Source organism: Lipotes vexillifer, unplaced genomic scaffold (assembly GCF_000442215.2).
Source record: "Lipotes vexillifer unplaced genomic scaffold, Lipotes_vexillifer_v1.1 scaffold1699, whole genome shotgun sequence".
Lineage (NCBI taxonomy): Eukaryota > Metazoa > Chordata > Mammalia > Artiodactyla > Lipotidae > Lipotes > Lipotes vexillifer.
In genome coordinates this window covers 1,096,848-1,113,871 of record NW_006796961.1, presented here as the reverse complement: position 1 = coordinate 1,113,871, position 17,024 = coordinate 1,096,848, and the positions used below count along the sequence as shown (strand labels likewise).

Here is a 17,024-nt window from a genome sequence, read left to right as displayed (position 1 = left end):
CAGCAGGAAAATCAAATAGAGAAAATTAAAATCCCAACACTAAATAGATTTGATGTGCTGTTTGTTTTTTTAATATTATCCAAGGATTTTCAACACTTTGGTTCTGAAAAGAGAAGTCTATCCAGGGCAGCTAAATCATGCTTCTGCTCAGAAAATTGGAAATATCTGCATGAGAAATTATACAGCAAAGTAGCTGAAAGGGTTTGGGGGGTCAGACATGGTTTTGGACTTGGGCAAAGGAGTTTCCTTCCCCAAGCCTCAGCTTCCTCATATATATAATGTGAAAAGTAGCACCTACCTCATAGGGCTGCGTGAGAATGGAATGAGTGGATACACACAGTAATACACGCAGAACAGAGCATGGCATTTAGTATGTACTCAGTAAATGTGAGTGTTTTGTTACGGTTTACTCTGGTTCCTGTGAGATTCGGAAGCTTTATATGCTTATGAAAGCATAATACAGGGTTCATCTCATTGAAATCATGCAATCAATGTTCATTATTTTTATTTCAATTGCTGCTACCAGTATTATTAACTTTTCCTATTTCTTTTTTACCCATGTAAGTCTCATTCCCCTCCCGTCATTGGAGAGCATGAACACCTACTCTCATCATGGCTGATGAGGTTGTCTCTCAAATCTGAAGTGTTTCCAGGAACAAAAACACAGTGAATGTGTGTGGTCCACTCTCTGAATATCAGGCTTAAAATAAATGTTGCAAAAATATCCATCGGATATTTCATACAAATGGGATCCTACAATACGTGACCTTTGGTGTCTGGCTTCTTTCACTTAGCATAATGTTCTTGCGGTTCATCCACATTGTGGCATGTATCCATACTTCACTCATTCTTAAGGCTGAATAATATTCCATTGTACGGATGTACCACAATTTGTTTAACCATTCACCCACTTTTGGGCTGTTTCGACATTTTGTTTATCTAGAATAGATGACTCCACAGAGACAGAATGCTGATTTGTGTTTGCCAGGAGCCTGGAGGAGGCAGGAAATGCATAATGGGTACAGGGCTTCCTTTTGGGGTGATGAAGATATTTTAGAACTAGATAGAGGTGGTGGGTGCACAACACCGTGAGTGTACTAAACGCCACTGAACTGTTCACTTTATTTGTTATTTAAGTATATAGTTGATTTGCTGAACTGTTCACTTTAAAATGGGTAATTATGATATGCGAATCTCACCTCAATTTTTCAAAAAAATCCCTGTTGTTTTTCCTTCTTTTCCCCCCTTGATTCTCAGAGTTCGCCTCATATGCTTCTATTCACTGACTTTTGCAGGTAACTTTTTCCTCAGACAGCCCTCAAGATCGCTTTTCAAGAAATAAATGGTTTTAATTATAATAGGAATATGTGCTTATTGTATTTTTTTAGTTTTTAAAATTTACAATATATCATTTAAAAAGTGAAAAGTCCTTACGCCACCCCGCTTCCCAGAGATAATCAATGCCAGTAGTTTGGTGTTTCTCTCTCAGATTTTCCCCTACACACATTCTCTGCACTGGCTGCTCTCTCTTCTACCTTTCCCCTAGTTAGGAGCAGGGCTTACTCTCTCACCTCCTTCAGGTTGTACTAAAACACCTCCTACACTGTTGGTGGGAATGTAAATTGGTGCAGCCACTATGGAAAACAGTATGGAGGTTCCTTAAGAAACTAAAAATAGAGCTACCATATGATCCAGCAATCCCACTCCCGGGTATATATCCAGAAAAGATGAAAACTCTAATTCGAAAAGATACATGCACCCCAATGTTCATGGCAGCACTATTTACAATAGCCAAGGCATGGAAGCAACCGAAGTGTCCACCAACAGATGAACAAAGATGTGGTATATACATACAATGGAATACTACACAGCTATAAAAAATAATGAAATATTGCCATTTGCAGCTACACGGATGGACCTAGAGATTATCATACCAAGTGAAATGAGTTAGACATACAAATATTAATATGCTATCAGTTATATGTGGAATCTAAAAAACAATACAAATGAACTTATTTACAAAACAGAAACAGACTCACGTAGAAAACAAACTTACGGTTACCAAAGGGGAATGGGGGGTGGGGGAAGGGATAAATTAGGACTATGGGATTAACAAATACGTGCTACTATATATAAAATAGATAAACAACAGAATTTACTGTACAGCACAGGGAACTATATTCAGTGCCTTGTAATAACTATAGTGGAAAAGAATCTGAACAAAGATATGCATATATATATATCTGAATCACTTTACTGTACACCTGAAACTAACACAATATTGTAAATCAACTATAGTTCAATTAAAAGAAAAACATTGTCTGGGCTTCCCTGGTGGCGCAGTGGTTGAGAGTCCGCCTGCCGATGCAGGGGACGCGGGTTCATGCCCTGGTCTGGGAAGATCGCACATGCCGCGGAGCGGCTGGGCCCGTGAGCCACGGCCGCTGGGCCTGCACGTCCTGAGCCTGTGCTCCTCAACGGGAGAGGCCACAACAGCGAGAGGCCCGCGTACCACAAAAAAGAAACAAAACAAAACAAAACAAAAACCACTGTCTTCCCACTGAGGCCTTCCCTGGCTACCAGATCTAAAATCCCAACCCTGTCAACATCTCCACCTCTCTGCCCTGTTGCTTGTTTTTTGCTTTTTAGCAACTTTTCACATTAAACAAATTAGGTCATTTATTTATCTTATTTATGTTGGTCTCCCTCACTGGAATGTCCACCCTAATTGGAGGGAGGTGGGGGGCTAAGGATTTGTCTGACTTGTTCTTGATTGTATGCCCAGCAACTAGGACAGTACTAACACATAATAGGTGCTCAATAAATACTATCAAATGCATGAAAACAAGCATTCCAAATCGTGTTTTCCCTTTACAAAATTGGGATCGTGATACATAATGTTCTGTGATTTGCTGTGCCCCTCACCACACTGGACACATTTTCCATGTCAGTATGTTGGACTTCCCTCTTTTAAAAGGCTGTGCAGTATTACTGTGAATGGATACATCATCATTTATTTACTGTTCTCCTAAATGCTTCCAGTTTGTCTCTATTACAAGCAAAGCTGTGATGAATAATCTGACCATACATCCTTGTGTATCTGTGAGGACTTTTTCTGTGGGATAAATTCCAAGACATGGAATTGCTGGGTTAGAGGGGGTGCAGGGTACACGCTTGACATTCTCATAGATACTGCCAAATCAACCCGGAGATTCACAGAGCTATATTTTACAGTGTTTTAGAAAGTGAGGTGAGCATGTGTGTTCATTCTGAAATGAAATCCCTGATTTAAATGTAAAAATTGCTCTGTAACAAAAAGTTGAAGTGTGGAAGAATTAACATGACTCACTGGAAACACACATACATACACACACATGCATGCACATACACACAGCAAAATGAAGTTCCCTTAATGAAAAAGAGAAAGGAAAGAAGCACCAAAACAAGTTTTGAGCAGGAGGTATTGGTTAATTTTAAATTCTTGGGGTCTGAGGCTCCAAATAAGGACTGAATACTTCTCTTTGTTTCTCTCTCTCTCTGTTTTCAGGACAGTAAAGTTCCCTGGAGACATGTGAGTGATGTGAGATCTCTGTCTCCTCGTCCAATTTACAACCATGTTCCCTGGCATATTCACTCTACTAAGGGGAAGTCATTCTCCTGTCTCGTTGTACTGTCACCCCTGTGCAGTGGTCAGCGAAACCCTCTATTTCCTCAGCATCTTCTCGATATATTTCATCTACCCCTTGGCTTAAATTCAAACTTGAAACTTCCCTGAAGACCACCAACTCCAAGGCCAAGGGGGCCACCGGCAGCTTCAGATTACTTTCCCCAAACAGTAGGAAAATCCAGCCCAGGGAGACATCTTCCATGATAGCCCTAAGTAAACAGTGAAGCCAAGGAGAAGAGCCCCAAGAAAGCAAGAGAGACAAAGAAGGACCCTCCCAATCCAGGTGAGGTGAAAAAGGTATGTAAGAACCCAGATGAGGTGAGTAAGGCCCCCTCAAACCCAGGTGCAGCCAAGGAGAAGGTCCCCAAGAAAAGCAGGAAGGCCAAGAAATTCCCTCTCCCAAACCACACAAGGCCACACGGGTCTCTCCCAGTGCCACTGGGCTCAGCAGGAGGTCCAAGGTCCAAGGCTCAGCGGCCAAGATGCTGAGGTCCACAGGAAAACAAAAGCTGGGAGGAAGACTTTGGTAGAGCCTGTAACTATGATCTTCAACTTCCACGTGGCGAGACCACTGTCCATGCTGGCCCCTCCCATACCTGATCATTGGAGGACATCCTTACCTCCTCATCAATGACCAATGTCAACTCCAAGCCACACACACCCAGAAGTGACACCAGCTACCTCCAGAATTCCCCTTCCCATCATCTTTCTCTTTAAGTACCACGCTCCTCCTCCCAGCTAACTAACTTTTCTTTTTTTTTTTTTTTTTAACCCAGAAGAGACAACATAACTATGGGAAGAAGAGGAAGAAGTTATCGATTCATTATGGCCCACGGGCCCAGCCACTCCGCGGCACGTGGGATCCTCCCGGACCGGGGCACGAACCCGCGTCCCCCGCATCAGCAGGCGGACTCTCAACCACTGCGCCACCCGGGAAGCCCTAACTAACTTTTTAAATGCAAACCGACATCCATCCTATGAAGCCCCGCAACCTGCTGACCCCACCATTTCTCAGCACTCTCTCCTGCCTTCATCTCCTTCCTTGTCAACCTTATGTAGGTTGGTTATATATCACTCCCTTGCCTCTCTTTCCATCCTGGAAAAAGCCTATCCTTGGATGAACCCAACCAGTTACTTTCCCGGGGTCTGTACAGAGTAACATTCCTGAACGAGATCAGTGATCTGGGAGGATGACCTTGAATTCATGATCCTAAACCTCGAATGGCCATCCAAGAATTAGAGCATCCGGGCTTCCCTGGTGGCGCAGCGGTTGAGAGTCCGCCTGCCGATGCAGGGGACGCGGGTTCGTGCCCCGGTCCGGGAAGATCCCACATGCCGCGGAGCGGCTGGGCCCGTGAGCCATGGCCGCTGGGCCTGCGCGTCTGGAGCCTGTGCTCCGCAACGGGAGAGGCCACAACAGTGAGAGGCCCGCGTACCGCAAAAAAAAAAAAAAAAAAGAATTAGAGCATCCTAGGTGGAAAAGATACCAGCACCTATTGGTACACTGCTGGGAATAACCCAATTTAGAGAAATAAATATCCTCCCATCATTAGAAACCCCACCCTTGACTTCAAATCTCCCTCCAGCCACCAAACCATTTCATTACTCTCCTTTGTAAAGAAGGAGTTGACTATACATGTTGCCTCCACTTCATCACCTCAAATTCTTCTCTTCTCTCCAGGCTGGCTTCTAGCCCCATCACATAACCAAAACTCTTATAGTGAGGATCGCCAAAGACCTCCAGGCTGCCAAATCCCAGGACCACTTTTCTGTGCTCAGATTAATTGGTCATGCCCTCCTTTTGTGTTTTCCTACTATCCTTCTTGTCACTATTTCTCTGTTTCCCCTTCTCTCTCCCCCTTTTCTACTAAATCTCTAAATGCTGGTCTTCCTTGGGGCTCAGTCCCAGGCAGTCTTCCATTCTCTACATCTACTTTCTAGGGAGTCTCATGCATTTCGATGTGTCTCGTCATCTCTTGCTGCTCTTGCCTCCCAAATATCTACTCACTGCTCTGCCCTGTGTCTTGGGAAAAGCAGGACTGACTCTGGTAAATGGCATTACCCAGCCTCCCTCATCTCCTGCCTTCCCGGCGGGTTTGGCCAATGAGAAGCACCAGCAAGATGACTGAAGGAAAAGAGGGGGAGTTGGGATATTTCTTCATCCCATTTCCTCCCTGCTCCAGAGTGAGGTTCTGGCTATGGGTGTGTCCTTCTGCACCTTCTCAGAGACATCTCAAACTTCATAAGCACATTTGTATTCATTTCCTACAGCTGCTGTAATGAATTACCACAAACTGGGTGGCTTAAAGCCCACCCATAAAAGAAATTTATTCCCTAACAGTTATACAGGCCAGGAACCCACAACTAAGGTATCGGCAAAACCAAGCTCCCTCCAAAGGGTTCTAGGGGAGGATCCTTTCTTTTCTTTTTTTTTTTTTTAACATCTTTATTGGGGTATCATTGCTTTACAATGGTGTGTTAGTTTCTGCTTTATAACAGAGTGAATCAGTTATACATATACATATGTTCCCATATCTCTTCCCTCTTTGTCTCCCTCCCTCCCACCCTCCCTATCCCACCCCTCCAGACAGCCACAAAGAACTGAGCCGGTTTCCCTGTGCCATGTGGCTGCTTCCCACTGGCTATCTACCTTACGTTTGTTAGTATATATATGTCCATGTCTCTCTCTCGCCCTATCACACCTCACCCTTCCCCCTCCCCATAGCCTCAAGTCTGTTCTCCAGTAGGTCTGTGTCTTTATTCCTGTTTTACCCCTAGGTTCTTCATAACATTTTTTTTTCTTAAATTCCATATATATGTGTTAGCATACGGTATTTGTCCTTCTCTTTCTGACTTACTTCACTCTGTATGACAGACTCTAGATCTATCCACCTCATTACAAATAGCTCAATTTCGTTTCTTTTTATGGCTGAGTAATATTCCATTGTATATATGTGCCACATCTTCTTTATCCATTCATCCGACAATGGGCACTTAGGTTGTTTCCATCTCCGGGCTATTGTAAATAGAGCTGCAATGAACATTTTGGTACATGACTCTTTCTGAATTCTGGTTTCCTCAGGGTATATACCTAGTAGTGGGATTGCTGGGTCATATGGTAGTTCTATTTGTAGTTTTTTAAGGAACCTCCATACTGTTCTCCATAGTGGCTGAACCAATTCACATTCCCACCAGCAGTGCAAGAGTGTTCCCTTTTCTCCACACCCTCTCCAGCATTTATTGTTTCTAGATTTTTTGATGATGGCCATTCTGACTGGTGTGAGATGATATCTCATTGTAGTTTTGATTTGCATTTCTCTAATGATTAATGATGTTGAGCATTCTTTCATGTGTTTGTTGGCAGTCTGTATATCTTCTTTGGAGAAATGTCTATTTAGGTCTTCTGCCCATTTTTGGATTGGGTTGTTTATTTTTTTGTTATTGAGCTGCATGAGCTGCCTGTAAATTTTAGAGATTAATCCTTTGTCAGTTGATTCATTTGCAAATATTTTCTCCCATTCTGAGGGCTGTCTTTTGGTCTTGTTTATGGTTTCCTTTGCTGTGCAAAAGCTTTGAAGTTTCATTAGGTCCCATTTGTTTATTTTTGTTTTTATCTCCATTACTCTAGGAGATGGGTCAAGAAGGATCTTGCTGTGATTTATGTCATAGAGTGTTCTGCCTATGTTTTCCTCTAAGAGTTTGATAGTTTCTTATACATACATATATGTTCCCATATCTCTTCCCTCTTTGTCTCCCTCCCTCCCACCCTCCCTATCCCACCCCTCCAGACAGCCACAAAGAACCGAGCCGGTTTCCCTGTGCCATGCGGCTGCTTCCCACTGGCTATCTACCTTACGTTTGTTAGTATATATATGTCCATGTCTCTCTCTCGCCCTATCACAGCTCACCCTTCCCCCTCCCCATATCCTCAAGTCTGTTCTCCAGTAGGTCTGTGTCTTTATTCCTGTTTTACCCCTAGGTTCTTCATAACATTTTTTTTTCTTAAATTCCATATATATGTGTTAGCATACGGTATTTGTCTTTCTCTTTCTGACTTACTTCACTCTGTATGACAGACTCTAGGTCTATCCACCTCATTACAAATAGCTCAATTTCGTTTCTTTTTATGGCTGAGTAATATTCCATTGTACATACGTGCCACATCTTCTTTATCCATTCATCCGACGATGGGCACTTAGGTTGTCTCCATCTCCGGGCTATTGTAAATAGAGCTGCAATGAACACTGTGGTACATGACGGAGGATCCTTTCTTGCTTCTTCCAGCTTCTGGTGGCTCTAGGTGTTTCTTGTCTTGTGGCAACATCAGTCCAATCTCTACCCCCATATTCACATGACCTTCTCCTGGGTCTTCTCTCCTCCTCCTCTCTTCTAAAAACACTTGTCATAGAATTTGCTCCCCATTACATCCTCAGTGCTGAGCTCATAGCAGGATCCCAATAAATGTTTGTCAAGTGAGCGAATGAATCCCTACCTATTTCATTTCTCTCTATATCTCAAAAGCAGTCCTTTCTAAATCTTCCAACTCTCTCCAGCTGTTGCACTGGCAACCCAAGTTTAAACAGATTTTCTGGATAAGCCCCAAGTCCCGGATGAAACCTCCTTCGTTTGCTCCCCCACACACTTCTTCAAATATTAGGGTCTGCCCAGCCTTTTCCTCTGCTGGGCCCTGCCATCCGTGAAGATTCTCCTTGAGGCTTTATCATTAAAACAATAAACCAATATATTCTCTGCCTCCAGAAGAAGCTTTTACTTTTTGCAAAACTCTATTGATTTAATCCTAGAGGCTGCTGGCAGCAGTCCCAGGAGCTTCATCAATGTGACAACACCCGGTGCAGCCGGAACAGCAAGGAGGCTCAGCCAAGATCTCCTGCTTGGGTCTTCACCGATCCTGACTGAATCTCTCACAACGATGAAGAAGTATTTACAGTAGGGGGACAGGATATTTGCAATTGCTCCAGGATCCTGCTTAGGTGAGCAAAAGGAAATGTCTTCAAGCTTGAGGCACTTCAGAGTTATTTGTTAATTTGCTACTACAGCTGATTCCCAGGGGGTGCTAAGCAAAGCAAGAAGCCAAAGATAATGGAGGAACGCTGCAGGTTCTAGAACTTGAGTATAAACTCCCCGGTGGGGTGAGCAGGAGTAGAACAGACAAAGGGGAGGTGGGGAAAAGGAAGCTGAAGATGGCAAGAGTTTAAGGGGTCCATTCATCCCTCAGCAGATACTAAGTGATCAGGGAAGGAGAGAAAAAAATGTCATAGGAAGAAGGAGGTTGAGGGTGTCTGAATCAATGCCCAGGGGTTTAGAAACCATTCATCTCCCCAAAGGAAAACAATTCTTTCTCTATTTTTACTCAAGATTGAAAAACAGGGAAAGGAAATAGAGCCTCCATAGGAAGAAAGCAAAAGGGAAATAATCTTTGTTAGCTGGAAATTTAAATGAGTATACATACCCCTCAGCAGAAAATTGTGCTTAGATATTAGCCCCAGCGCACAGATGATGAATATACGTTGTGAATATTCTACATGCTGCTGCAGTAACTAAAAACCTCCAAATCTTAGTGACTGAAACATCACAGGTCTATTTTCTTGCTCACACTGTACGTCCACTGCAGATGAGATGAGGACTCTGTTCTATGCCATCCTCTCTCCAGCATCTAGTCTGAGGGAGGCTCGCTCTCTGTGCATGTGTGATGGTGGAGGCAAGAAAAAGGGAACATGGTGAATCATACACTGGCTCTTAAAGCTTCTACCCAGAAGTGACACCTGTCACTTCCCCTCACATTCCACTGGCTAAAGCAAGTTACATGACCATGCCTATCTTCCAGGGGGTGGAGAAGAGACACTCTACTCTGTAACCAGAGAAGAACCAGAAACATTCGTTGAGCAAGGTGAAGGATTTCCACTCAGGAAGACTAAATGACTTGCCCAAAGTCAAAACAGCTTCAAAGGTGGCAAGAAGTGGGATCAGAATTCAGAACCATATGGGCCATGTTCTTTAAGCTCTACCACCCTGCACATGACAAGACTTGAGAATAAAGTCTAGATAACTGTGAGGATAAATATCAATACAGGCAGGAGGGAGAAGGGACAAGGGAAAATAATGCATTGAGTGAGGGAGAGATGGAAGGAGACAGAAAGTTAACACCAGAGCATAAGTAAAGAGGTCTCATCTTTAGAAACCAAAACACATCACAAACATCAAGAAAGGGATGAAGAGTCTCACACTTAGAGAGAGAGGTCAACAGCAACAGAGAATGGAGTAGGGATTTGTATGAAGCCACATAAGGAAGTGGGGGCACAACCATGAAGAGAACGAGTATGCTTCTTGCTCTTGCCCTGAAAGCCACCATCTTGGTTGAAGCTCTAAACACTAGTTTATGTAACAGCCTCCGGAAGCCAAGGCCAGGGCTTGCCAGAACTCCCATCAGCTGCATTGTCCTTCCCTGGACATTTTCCTGCACGGTTCTGGGAAATCTGGACCGGAGTTGGATGGTGTTCCAGAACGGATGGTGCTGGCTTGGCCCTTCTGAGTACTCCTCCCCCACCCATACCCAAGCCAGACTGGAAGTGTCAAAGATCTGGCTCTACTCTACACCCAACCAGCAAGTGGCAATTCTAAATAGATGGGTAGGCCAGTTTAGCCTTAGAGCAAGGCTTCTGGAAAGCACTCACTATCACTGCCAACACATCATAGCCATTTCAGCTGTGAGCACCTAGTGTGTGCTACCTATGTGCTTTCTGCACATTAATTCATTGAGCCCTCACCACCTATCTATCCAAAAATCTTACAGATCAACCTTCAAATTACATCCAGAACTGGTGGTTGCCAGGAACTGGGGGGTAGCAGGGGAGAGAGAATGGGAAGTGACTAGTAAAGGATATAAGATTTCTTTTTGGGGTGATCAAGTGTTGTGAAACTAAAAGAGGTGATGGCTGCACAACATTGTGAATGTACTAATGGCGACTGAATTGTACACCTCAAAATAGTAAATGTTATGCTATATATATTTTACCACAAAAGAAATTTTTTTAAATTGTTGCCAGAATCCAACCACTCATTATCTCCACAGCTAACAGCCTAGTCCTGCCCCCACTTGCCTAAACCAGCACTGTCACTTCCTCCCTAATCCCAAGTTTCTGCCCTTCCCCCCCACCAAGGTCTGCTCCCCGCACAGTGGCCAGAGGAGCCTGTGAACATCTGAGTCAGGTCGTGTCCCTCCTTTGCTCAGAACTCTCCATGGCTCCTACCTTACTCACAGCAGAAGCTAAAGTCCTCCCTATAGTCCACAAGGCCCTGCACCACCTGCCCTGTCATCTCCCTGCCCTTACTTCCTCCCACTCTCCCCTTTTCTCACTCCCTTCAGCCACACCAGCCTCCTTGCTCTTCCTCCAACACGCCAAGCATGACCTTACCTCAGGGCCTTTGCACCTGCTGTTCCGTCTTCCCCCAGACATCCTCGTGGCTTCCTCCTCACTTATTTTGAATCTTGGATCAAATGCTACCTCCTCACTGAGGCCTTATCTAATATAGAAACTGGTCTCCCCACCCCTTTTCCTTGCTCTTCTCCATTGCCCTTATAATCTTCTAGAGTACAAGGCAATTTACTTATTATTTTGTTTGTTGCTTATCCTATGTCTCTCCCACCGAGGATGTAAGCCCACGTGGGCAAGGACTTTTGCCTGCTTCTTGTGTCTAGGACAATGCCTTGCCCACTGTATATATTTGATCAGTAGTCACAAAATGAATATACAGCCCTACGAGGTGGAGACTATTTTCCATCCAATTTACAGAGCAGTAAAACTGAGGCTCATTACCAAACTCAGTCTGAGTTCACAGCTCAGGTTCTCAACCACAATGATTGACTTTTATTATTAAACATGCAGCAAGGATCAATTGAGCACCTACTATATGCCAGGTGGCATCCTAAGTGCCGGGGATACGACAGAGGACAAAACAGACAAAGCTCACCTCTCACGGAGGTGACAATAGAACCTAGCTTAGTGCTTTCCTGCCCTAACTCTCACCTGCCTTCACGTTCGGCTCCAACAGCGGCCCCTGGACCACATGGTTAGAGATGCCCTAAGAAATAGACTGTCCGTGTGATCTACCAGCTCGCCACAGTGCTTCTGTGTCGGCTTTTATGACAATTTGTCATTGTATGACATCACATGATATTTTTTGACACTGTATGACAGTGATTCGTCAACCCCGCCATCTTTACGATCAACCGCGAACTCCCTAAGCTCAGAGACCTCATGACAACTTTCTTTTCATCCCATGTTTGCTGATTTATGGATGAATGGAGCACAGAGAGCTGCCTCCTTCAAGAAGCAGCCCTTGCTTTTTCCTCTTCATCTCTCTGTCCTTGGAAACCTAACTAACCACGTCCCTGGAGCTGTTTTACAACTATCTGTGTTGTTGTGGGTTTTTTTCCTTCCATTTTCCTGGGAGTAGAGAGTTCTGGCCAGAATGCCACCTGCACCCCTACAAAATAACATACATTGTGACAAGTGCTCTGAGGAATGATGAGGGGGAGACCTAATTTAGACTTGGGGGTGGTGGCGACTGGGTCAGGAAAGGCTCTCTGAGGATGTACCATTTAATGGGAGACCTAAAGGATTTATAAGGATTCTCCAAGTGAAGAGTTGGGGGAAGGTACAAGGATTTCACAGTGGCTTTATTCATAATGGAGAAAACAATAATAAACCCAAATGTCCATCAACAGATCAATGGATAAGCAAACTGAGATATTTCTATATGATGAAATAGTACTCAGCAATAAAAATGAATGAAGCTGTAGTGCTCACTCATCCAGCACACATTTATTGGCCACCTATGATGTGCCAGGTGCTGTTCTAGAAGGTTCTAGTCCACACTGGTGGACAAAACCAATAAAACTGCCTGCCGTTGTGGAGGTCACGGTAAAGTGGCGAGACAGACAGCTAGAGAACGCCAAAGGGAGAAATAAAGCAGGGGAGTGGGTGGGAAGTGCTGGGTGGGCAATTTAAAATCGTGTGGATGCTGAGAAGGTGGTCTTTGGGTAAAGACCTGGAGGGGATGAAGGAGAAGCCATGAGGTTGTCTGGGGGAAGGTGGATCCAGGCACAGGGAAGAGGCCAGTGTGGCAGGAGCTGGTGAGTGTGGCGGGGGGGTGGGGTGGATTGCTGTGGGGAAAGGAGCTTGGAGATCCTCATGGGTTTCCCTGAGGCAGAGAAACTCAGCAATGGGCAAGGAGCATGGTGGCTTCTAGACCTTGGGAGTAGGGGGAGAGAAGAGAGGCCTGAGCTTGGAGTTCCTGCTACCCTCACTCTGCATGTCTTATCGGACAAACAAGCCTGGTGTTAGGAGAGAGTATACATTCCTTGGCCTGCCACGCTTTCCTAAAAGACCAGAACAAAGAAGAAAAAGAAAGTCTGGCCTCGTGAGAAAGGAAGGGAAAAGAAGCATCTAAACAGAGGAACACAGAAAAGAAATTGCTGGGCTTCCCTGGTGGCGCAGTGGTTGAGAGTCTGCCTGCCGATGCAGGGGACACGAGTTCGTGCCCCGGTCTGGGAAGATCCCACATGCCGCGGAGCGGCTGGGCCCGTGAGCCGTGGCCGCTGAGCCTGCGCGTCCGGAGCCTGTGCTCCGCAACGGGAGAGGCCACAACAGTGAGAGGCCCGCGTACCGCAAAAAAAAAAAAAAAAAAAAAAAAAAAAAAAAAAAAAACCTCTCAGAAAAGAAATTGCTGACGTAGATTAATACTTACTATATCAGGTCTTGGCAAACTACGGCCCATGGTGTGCTTTTATAAATAAAGTTTTATTGGAAAAGAGCCACAGCTGTTTGTTTACATATTGTCCATGGGTGCCTCTGCTCCACCAGCAGAGCTGCATGGCTCCAACATAGATTTATAGCCCACAAAGCTTCAGATATTTACTATCTGGCCTGTTGCAGAAAAAGTTTGGTGGCCCCTGTACTATAACAATGACACAGAACTACATATTAATACGTTAAGTATTTACAGCATGTGTTTATATCTTAATATATAACTCTATAATATAAAATGATGTAATTACAGTTATAATTAACATCTATATTAAGTGCTTATTATGTGCTGGGCACTGGATGAAGCTCTTTTGCCTACATTGTTGCATTAAATCTGTTCAGTAACACACTGAATTAGGACATTATCATTACTGCTGTTATTGATTAAGAAGAGCACAGGCTCTGGAGCCAAGACAGCCTGGATTCAAACCCCACCTGAGCTACTCGTGGAGCCTCAGACAAGCTACTGAACCTCTCTGTCCTGGTTTTCTCTTTTGCTACATGGGATGATGACAATGGTACCCGCCCCTCAAGACATTGAGAGGATGAATTTAATTGATACAAGTGAGGTGCTTACCCTATTGTCCAGGACTCTTGTTACTATGACTGTCTTTATTGACACATGAGGAAACTGGAGCACATGGAGGGGAAGTCACTTGCCCAAGCCAGCCAGTGGTCCAGTTGGGATCTGAATCTGTGCTGCCATTACTGTCAGAAGCAGGGATGCAGCAAAGTTGGGAAGAAGGCGATGAAAACCAGGAACCGTGGAGCTCGTGAGAGGTGGACCCCGCACACCGCCCTGGAGGACTTGGGTCTGACCACCTCTCTTCTCATTGCGGTCCTGGATCTTGGAGTGATTGGAGGAAGGAGGGGACCCGGCCGCTTGGCTGCCAGAGGCAATGAGGGGCTGCTCTTCTGCTCTCCGTGGAGGGGAGGAGAGACCAGTTAAGCTTGAATGGAGGAAGTCAAGACAGTGCTGGCCTCATCATCACAAAGCCTTGGGGGATTCAAAGAAGTAGGTGAGGCTGGGAGGGGAGAGGCCATTGTTACAGTCCCTGGGCTGACCTCGCAGGAGGCTAGAGATGGGGATCCACTGCTAACACAGCCGGACCACATTGGGGTGGGGCGGGCGCGAGCCATTGTTAGCACATCCGGGCTGCAGTTTCACTTGTGCACCTACTTCTGGCTGCCAAAGAGAGGAGGGAGCAGATGTGGGCTTGGAGAATTGCTTCCTGCCCGTAGGACCAGAGTCCATCTTCCTGGGCTCAGCCTGGAAGGGCCTCTCCTAGGTTTCACCTCCAGCAAGATAGTCACTTTCTTTGGGCAGGAAGCTGCCCTCTCTGACCCCATCCACGCACGTTCCCCCACCACAGCCTTGGTTTAAGCCAAGGGCCTTGCCAGGGGCACAGATTGTCTGCTGACACCCAAACTATCCGCTGTCTGAGCAGAGGGCCCCACACTCAAGCCTGGCATAAAACTGAACACCTTTCGGGCTTCCCTGGTGGCGCAGTGGTTGAGAGTCCGCCTGTTGATGCAGGGTACGCGGGTTCGTGCCCCAGTCTGGAAAGATCCCACATGCCACGGAGCGGCTCGGCCCGTGAGCCATGGCCGCTGGGCCTGCGCGTCCGGAGCCTGTGCTCCGCGACGGGAGAGGCCACAACAGTGAGAGGCCCGCGTACCGCAAAAAAACAAAAAAAAACAAAAACAAAAACTGAACACCTTTCAAGGACACCAAAAAATTTCCTCTGAAAGGGAAAGAACTCTCAGGGCGAGGAAAGAGTAAAGGAGGTATTAGCAATGCAGAGAGAACCAATAATCACAACACCACCAGCAACAATAATAATAGCAGAAGAGTAGTTTTTTTTTTTTTTTTTTTGCCATCTGGGAACCTGGTTTCTCCTTGTGTAAAAGACAATGTAATGTGTCCACCAAACCTCCTCCTCCTGGATGCACACGTGGACTCAATGTCCAGGTACGCTATGCAGTTAGGTGAGCCATGGTACGGGCTGTCTTCTGTTACCCAGAATCCATTCTTCCTCCTTCTCTGCTCTGCTATGCCCAAGGAGGCTGACCTGTGCAGACAGCCTCATTGAGCTCCTTATCCTCTGGCTTCCAGGTGGGTTTGGACAATGGGGATCCCTGGTGGGATATGCGGGAAGGGCATGAAGTTGCGGCATTTATTCTGTTGGTTTCCTCAGGTTACAGCTCCTGTGGGGCAGCTGTTCCTCCCTCCCTCTCTGCTTTGGTAACTGCCCGCCCACATCTCTTAATTCAATTCTTGATGTATCTTCTGTTTCCTACAGAAGCCCTCTCTGGTACACACCATGGGACAAAATTTTGGTCGATTAGCATGCTGGCAGAAATGAGGTTCACTACTTGTAGATGTGACTCACCAAAATCTCCTGAGTGAGCCTTCCTAATCTCCCTACAGGCTAGAAGCAAGACTTACAAGTGCTTACGGGATAGTAGAGCCACGAGATGGAAAGAGCCTGGGCCCTGGAATCACAGTGTGGAAGGCCACATGCTGATTATCCGACTGGGCTTTAGGTAAGTGAGAAGTACATTCTTGCTGTACTAAGCCACTGCAGATGTGAGGGTTGTTTTTTACACCAGTTAGTGCACCCTAATACACCTTTAAAAGCACCATTCCTCTTCCCCATTCCCGTGGAGTTGGCTCCACCCCCAATGCCAGAGACCCGATGATGTGACTCAAGCCTAAGTCAATCAGAGCACCCCTTCCCCCACAGTGATTGGTTCAGGCATGAGCACATAACCCCAGCACAGCCAATCAGAATCATTAAATCATTTGATGAGAATGCTGGGAGGATGGCTGGGAAAAAGAATCACTTTGGAGAGGACCAAAGGTCTGGAACTGCAGGCATGTCCCGTCCACATGGAGAATGGAGCCAATTTCAAAAGGCAGAGCCCAGAAACCAAAGCCTAGTGATGTCCTCTGATTTGTGGATCCAGACAAGCCAGAAGTGGGTCACTTTCTATACTCTTCTGTCTCATAGGCTAGTCAACTCCTCTATTCTTGCTTAAGTCCCTTTGAGTTTTCTGCTCCCTGAAGCTGAAGGGCACTAATGAATTCATGTAGGTAAGTGTGATGAGTCCTCACTATGTGTCAGGCACAAAGCTTAGAGATAGGTATTTTATTTTAATTCCCATTTTACAGTCAAGGAACCTGAAGCCCTGTATATTACCGAGGAGCACTCTAGTAGGAAATGGTTTGCCAAAGAGTATTTTTAAAAAATAAAATACAGAATTGGGCCAGAAGTCAAGGTACTGAATTCCAATCTCAAAACCAACATTTTTTTGTGAGATCTCAAGTATGCCCTAATGCAAAGTAAAACTGATATAAAAACCCTCATCTCCCTCCCTCACTCATCTCATTAGGGTTAGTTGGGGTGACACATGACGCAATAGCTAATCAGCGTTTTGAAGGAAAAACCATCAATTCATTGTTCATAAATAACATATTGTTATTAACAAGTGGTCATTGTTGAATTAAATCCAGAAAACCCTGGGGG

The 17,024-nt window shown here is 45.3% G+C and overlaps 1 protein-coding gene across 1 annotated transcript in view; it reads right to left on the bottom strand.

Annotated features, from left to right (window-relative positions):
* CACNA1A (calcium voltage-gated channel subunit alpha1 A) overlaps nt 1-17,024 on the bottom strand; it is a 242,007-nt gene that overhangs the window by 202,867 nt on the left and 22,116 nt on the right. The gene's annotated exons all lie outside the window — the stretch shown is intronic.